Source organism: Protobothrops mucrosquamatus, unplaced genomic scaffold (genome assembly GCF_001527695.2).
Source record: "Protobothrops mucrosquamatus isolate PMUCROS unplaced genomic scaffold, P.Mucros_1.0 scaffold3034, whole genome shotgun sequence".
In the NCBI taxonomy this organism is placed as follows: domain Eukaryota; kingdom Metazoa; phylum Chordata; class Lepidosauria; order Squamata; family Viperidae; genus Protobothrops; species Protobothrops mucrosquamatus.
The window spans coordinates 3,865-11,217 of record NW_015389048.1 but is presented as its reverse complement, the minus strand read 5'-3'; positions in this window follow the sequence as shown (position 1 = coordinate 11,217).

Sequence of the window (7,353 nt, the reverse complement as noted above, 5' to 3'; positions counted from 1 at the left end):
TTGTTCAATTGCCCAGATGGCATCTTATCAAATCCATTGCTGAAATACCAAGTTGTTTTCCTACAAACAGATAGCAGGCTAGTCTCTTAATGGAGTTAAACTCAGCTGAATCAAATGTGGTTCTGTCATCTTGCATCATTAAAGACTAGCAGCTCAAGAAAGGCATTATTCAAGTTCTGTAGAGCTGGTGTCTGCCTGCTAACATATCTTCTCAAAGTCAAAGAGTTTATCTTCCCACTTGCACCTCTTGTGCATCCATGAAATGTGGCCAGTTTGGAGCAGATTAAATACTGTATATGGGGATGAAACTATGAGGAGAATGAAAGGAATTGGTAGTGTCTGAGCAATGGTCCAGGTATATTGAATGTGGGCTCCTTGGTGTCTCTGAGTTTGGTGGGGTATTTTTTTTGCAGAGGTTTCATTACCAAAGTAGGTTACATCATCAGTCCAAGGACCCCATAGTTCAACTCTGAGCTACAAATATTCACTTTTATCAATGCACTGACTGCAGCTTATAATTAGAGAACCTATCCAAGAAATAATGAACATGGAAATAATACTCTAACCATGTCCAAATTAAGGTCTTCCCATCACTGGCTACTTTTATTTGCAAAGTTAAGGCAAGTTTTGTTTGCATGAAACCGTGTCTAAACTTCTGCAAAGATTCAAAAGAAGGTTTCCTAGAATTTGCAAGAAAAAAAGTAAAAAACAAAACCCACAGTAATTTATCCATTGTGAAAAAATTCTGAGGAACCCTAAATAAATCTATTCATAAAAATGGATAAACACGATAAAATTGAATTTGTGCTGGAATTATTTGGCCATTTTACTCATTGCTGAGAGGATTGCAAAGAGAGGAAACATACTGAGAAAAAAAGAAAGGACAATAAAAGGAGAGTGAAAATATCCATCCAACTAGTTTATAAATAAATAGAAATACTTGCTTTATTTCAGTGACGATGGGATCAGTGCTCGATCTTCCAAAGGAAAAAAGACCCTGCTTTTCCTTCGGATGCATCTTTAAGACTGGAGATAGGCTATACAGTCTTTCAATTAGAACAAGGAAGCACAGCCAATGACCTTAAGGTTGCAGGTAGGTTTTGCTTTTCCAAATGAAGATCACTGGCCTAATTTTCTGGTAAAGTTAGGTGAAACATGCATAAAACATATGCCTTAAAATGGGTTAAATATATTGCAGGAGAAGGAGAAGAATTCCTTCTCTGTAAAAATGCTTCAATTATGAAGAGTATGCTTTGATGTAAATCTGATGTAGAATTTAATACTAATTAGAATTTATATAGATTTGTGCCACATCAAAATTTGGGGTTTTTATATTATATTTCACTAATCGATAACACCAAGTACTGACTTATATTCTGCTTATGGTTTTGTTTTTGATCTGTACTGTCTCAATCAAGTACCTTCGGCTTAAAATTCAACAATAATCTGAATTTTCTTTAGAGAAAGGATATGAAATACTGCATACAGTAAAAGCCTAAGTCCTTAATGAACTAGATATTACAAGCTTTTACAATAGTTAAGATCCATTGTTTACCCACTCATACTTGTATTATTATTTCTACTTTACTTCTTACTTTCTTACATTTATACCCTTTTTATAGGTGCCAATATCATACAAAGAGGCTAGTATAAATCCGCCCACAGGCTATTTATGAAAAATGAAACAGAATCAGGAACTTAATCATGTTCATCAGAATAACCCATGAAAGTACCTACAAATATATCTGTTAAAACAAAGCCCATTTTTTAAAAAAAAAATGAAGAGTGGGGAGACAAATTTGAACACATCTCAATTCACATGCAACAGCTAATAGACAATCAGTTCCATTCAGGAATAATAACCTGAAAAAAAAGTAATTGGTACAAAGAGTGATGAGGTCAGTCTTAGTAGTTATTTGCCTTTCTGTTTTTCTGTATACAGTTTATCCCTCTAGATCAATTATCTCTCCATCAATTAAATGAAACTCCTGGAGTTAAATAATGTAATGTAATGTAATAATGTAATTGAAACCAGTACTCCAAACTTAACACATTTATGGATCACTTCACTCATTCCTAAAGTAGTGGACTATTTAGGCTGCATATGTGAAACAAATATTCATCTCTTGGTTCAATCATAATGTAAATATTACACTGAGGGCTGCAAATTAATCCCTTTCAAGGCTCTGCAATGTGATGTTAGTATACACTACAATAGCTGGGTCATCTATTAACATCTGTTTTTTTTATTATTCAGATTGTTTGCTTGTTTTTATTGTTGTAAACTATCCAGGCTTTCAATGTTCAAGCTATATATATGTTATTTAAATGAATAAAATGCATGCTTTCATTGATCAGGCACAGTCCTAATTTCTGGTTTTTTATATATTTATATCTTAACTCATTCATTATTTATATGATGGGCTTAGATCAGGGGTCTTCAAACTTGTCCCTTTTATGACTTGTGGACTTCAACTCCCAGAATTCCTCAGCCAGGCACGCTGGCTGAGGAATTCTGGGAGTTGAAGTCCACAAGTCATAAAAGGGACAAGTTTGAAGACCCCTGGCTTAGATTGTGTATAATTGTCTTTTTTTTATTTTGTCACACTTTGGTGATATAATGGGCTGTGAAAATAACCTTGATTAACAGGAGGAAGAGCCACAGCCAAGGTAAGGGTCAGATAAGAGAAATGTGAATCCCCAAAGCAGGAATAAAAAACTCTCAGACTGGACTCTACCTAGTTCTCTTTAGGGAAAAGGTGGAGAGGGGGAATACACAGTCCGGGTTGCAAGATTCTGTTTCTATGCCCAATAATAGAAATAGTTTTAGCATTCATAGCTTTGATGTTCAAAGTCTGGTCTCCCTCAAAGGGCTGACATGTATGACCATGTAACACCACTGCCATCCAAGCTATCCAATGGAATCCAAAGTGCAGGTTTATAACCTAAAAGCTCTACATGGCACAGGACTGGTTACCTATCCCACGCTAATAATAATCCATTGCTCCCTTTAGGAAGGCTCTATTTTGTTATTTATATTTATTGGGGATTTTACATAAGGTACAAAGCAAATATAAAGAAAAAGATAGACAAAAAAGAAAAGAAGAAGAGAAAGAGTGCAAGAAAAGAAAAAAGCATGAAAGAAAACTAAAGTTATGAAATATAATAACTTCTGACCTTCTCTTCAACAGATGGTAACAAACCTATTATCTCCCTTCCCTCTTAACTCTTTCCAAAATACCTTCAAGACCTCTATTTAATTTTCATCTTGTTTAAGTGTTTAAATCCATAACGCATCATTTTGGTTTTTTTCTTCTTTTAGCAAAAAGTCCATCAAAGGTTTCTAGATTTAAAAAAAAAAAACACTTGTTATTTTCTTCCTGACTGGACAGGTTAGTTTTGCCATTTCTGCTAGTTCTGAGATTTTTACAATCCATTTTTTTAGACTGAATTTTCTGAATTTTTAGGGGTTTTTTTGGCCGTATTCTGATTTCCTTATATTTTTCTTTATTAACCTCTGGGTTTTATTTTTGTAATTGATTTTAATTTAATGTTTTAAAGAAATAAACAGACTTGTGCAGGTGAATTCTTTGATAGGAGGGAATCTAATGAAGAGTTTCCATGAGTGAGAGGCAGGCAGCTATTTTTCATCATGCAGATCTCGTGCACCCTCAAAATCTGCTGCAAATGCTTCCAGCTAACCAAAGCAGATTTTGAAAGAGCCTAGAAGGTGGCAGGGAGAAAATAAAGGGAGAATCTCAGTGCAAAAGCTCAATAAATGTGGATTTCATCACTTGCTTTGACTATTTGTATTATTTTTACTGCCTTGTAAATGCTTAGGCTTTGAAGAGTGGAATAGAAATATATCATTCAGTAAATAATTTAAACCTTTAATAACATATATCAGTGAAAACTGGAAAAGTAGAAGGTAGCTTCTATTTTTATCTGTGAAATATTAGAGGTAAATTTTTTATATCCTTGTAAGTTTCTGAAATAATTGTTCTAACAATGCTGCAGAGATGGAATAAGTTCCTTGCTGCAATAAATATTATTTTTCAAGCTTTCTTTTCAAGAAAATGAAAAATCAAGGCTTAGGAATCTTATACATACAGCCAACCCTTCATTTATTCAAACCACCATGCCACCAACGAGCCGTGCTAGTGCAGTGGTTAGAATGCAGCATTGCAGGCTAATTCTGCCGACTGCCAGCAGTTCAATCCTGACCAGCTCAAGGTTGACTGAGCCTTCCATCCTTCTGAGGTCGGTAAAAGGAGGACCCAGATTGTTGGGGGCAATATGCTGACTCTGTAAACCGCTTAGAGAGGGCTGTAAAGCACTGTGAAGGGGTATATAAGTCTAAATGCCATTGCTATTATCAATTGGTCTGTACTCTATTCTTTGTCCCATTGATGTATCAACAAAACAGTTTCTGAGAATGAATTTTTGAATCACAGTTTAAGCAGAAGAGTATATTTAGATGTACAGATAGTCCTTGACTTACGACCACAATTGGGGCCAGAATTTCAGTTGCTAAGCAAGGCAGTTGTTAAGTGAATAAAACCTTATGATCTTTTTGCAATGGTTATTAAGCAAATCACTGCAGTTGTCAATTGACTCATGAGGTAATAAGTGAGCCCGTTATCTGTTGGAAGCTGGCTGGGAAGGTTGCAAATGGCGATCACGTAACCCCGGGATGTTGTAACCATTGTAAATACATTGCCAGTTGCCAAATGCCAGAATTTTGATTATGTCACTGGGAGCATGCTTTGACAGTTGTAAGTGTGAGGACTGGTTGTAGGTCAATTTTTTTAGTGCCGTTGTAAGTGTGAATGGTAATTAAACAAAAGGTTGTAAGTTGAGGACTACCAATAACTATTACTTATTGTCAATAAATTATTATGTCTTACTCGGCATAGTATCAAAAGTCTCTCTATTAAATTGATTTACATGGATCTCCCAAGACTATTTCTTCCTTTAAAGATTCATTGTCAAGGAACAAGTGGAAATAGTTTGCATGCTGAAATGTGGTCCGACTCCTTTTATATCCTAATGCAGTTACTTGAGGGGTAGAACTGTTAGTTGAGGATGCAAAAGAAGAATAAAGAAGAGCAGTGACTGCATTTGATTAGGTATTTATTAGGAATGTAGCTTACAATGATTAAACAGGAGCTCTTCCCCTTGGCATTTCCTCCCCATCCCAACTCTGCATCAAATAGACATTTAGCCTGTCACTGTAGCTGCTGCTGCTGCTGTTACTCATCCACTTGATTTACTCAGTGGCTGGAGGGCTTCCAGGGCATTTCCTTGCCTCGTCTGAAGAAAGAAGAGCAACTCCATAAAATAACACCCAACAATAAAAAAATGAACTCTCCGAGAGAATAAGCACAAATACTGTATATACCATGTGTCCATTAGCCTGAAAATGGCTTAAATGTGAATTTTCTGTTCAACTTTTTCTCTTTTTACATTTCCAGACAACTGGAAGTACAATTCAATGACCCATACTTACTTTTTTTTAAAAAAAATATCTACATGGTCACTAGGACTGCTAAACTCTCTGTCAGATTTTAATGACAATATACACATGCAGATTTAGAGCATTTGTCATGAATGATCTCAAGAATCCTTGCAATTGTAAAGGTTCAATTGTAGAACAGTCTTAGCGTCCTCATATTTCTATGCTGTATTTCGGCTGGGATCTGACGAAACTAGAAGCATTACCAGTTATTTGTGTAACTCACACAACTGAGATTAAAGAATCAGATTATTAAAAATAAAGAACAAGTCTTAAAAATAATGTTGCGGATTTAGGACTGAGGCTCAAAAACAAACCAGCAAACATTGCTAGCCTATATGAACTCATGCAGTCATGCCAGCTATCTCTTTCCTGCTGAAGTTCTCTCAGCTCTCCTACCGCCACCACTAGTTTGTTTCATGTTTAAATTCTTGCCTATTTTAACTTTGTGAAGCACAGAAGTAAACCTAAATTAGTCCCAGATATAACAAAGAACATATTAAAGAAGCTTGTAATTAAAGAAGCATACAAGATACTAGAATAGTAGTAAAGTTCTGTTTGATGTGTTATCCAAATGTGGTTGTAATTACCTGCATGGTATGAGTAATATGAATATTTTACATTACAATTACTATTTGCCAATATTAAATATGCTACAGGTGCTCAATAACAACATATGCTTTACTTATGGTGGGCCATCTTACGTTTTCTGAACAAAGGAACATGGGTGGACATAACTGCAGACATCACTGTTGAAAAGTATGGATGCTTTTGAAGATCAGCTTGGCAATTAAGAGTTATTTTAGACAGGATGATTGCCAGCTGATTTTAATCATTTTTTGCAATGGCTAAAAATAATTTCTGTCCCTCTCTGTCTGTATCTTCATCTAGTTTTAGCCCTTCCTTTTCTTTCCTATAACCAATGTATTGTATGTGTGTGACTGGTACATAGAGATGGGAGACTGATTAATTATATAAATGGAACAATTTTTTTGCAGGCAATTGATTTTAATTAATAGTTATTAGTGGTGTTATTTTTAAATCCTGCCTTTCCTTTATCTGGAGTCCTGACTTTTGACAAACATATGGATACACTACAGATAGTCTTCACTCCTAACAATTACCTGCACAAGTCTCTGAAGTTTTCTTGGAAAGATTTTCAGGAGTGGTTTGCCCTTGCCTTCTTCCTACGGCTAAAAGAAAGTGACTGGCCCAAAGTCACCCAGTTAGCTTTGTGCCTAAGGCAGGATTAGAACTCCATTCCCCCCGTTTCTAGCTTGATGCACCGCTGCACCAAACTGGCGCTCTGAACAATAGATAGAAGCAAACATTTGACCAACTTTCCTGCAAGCTGCAAGGCCCAGCAAAACTGGTTCACTTCCAGATTCCAGCAAAACAAGCGACACACTTTCCAGTCAATATTTCAACAATTAGGGAGTTCTGAAATGAAGAACAAGAAATGAACTAATGCTTTATGATGCCATCTTCCAGTTCTATCTGTATTGTCTGTATTCTCATGTTGGGCTGGCGTTATTTTAATGTTATAATGAAACACAGACACTTTGATTGGTTTGTATATTGTAAATAAGCTGCCAAGAGTCTTTAGATTGCAATAGGATAAAAATACATTAAATAAAGACAGGGGTTGCCATAAAGAAGAGGGAGTCAAGCTATTCTCCAAAGCGCCTGAAGGCAGGACAAGAAGCAACGGGTGGAAACTAATCAAGGAGAGAAGCAATCTAGAACTAAGGAGAAACTTCCTGACAGTGAGAACAATTAACCAGTGGAACAACCTGCCTCCAGAAGCGGTGAATGCTCCAACACTGGAAGTTTTTAAG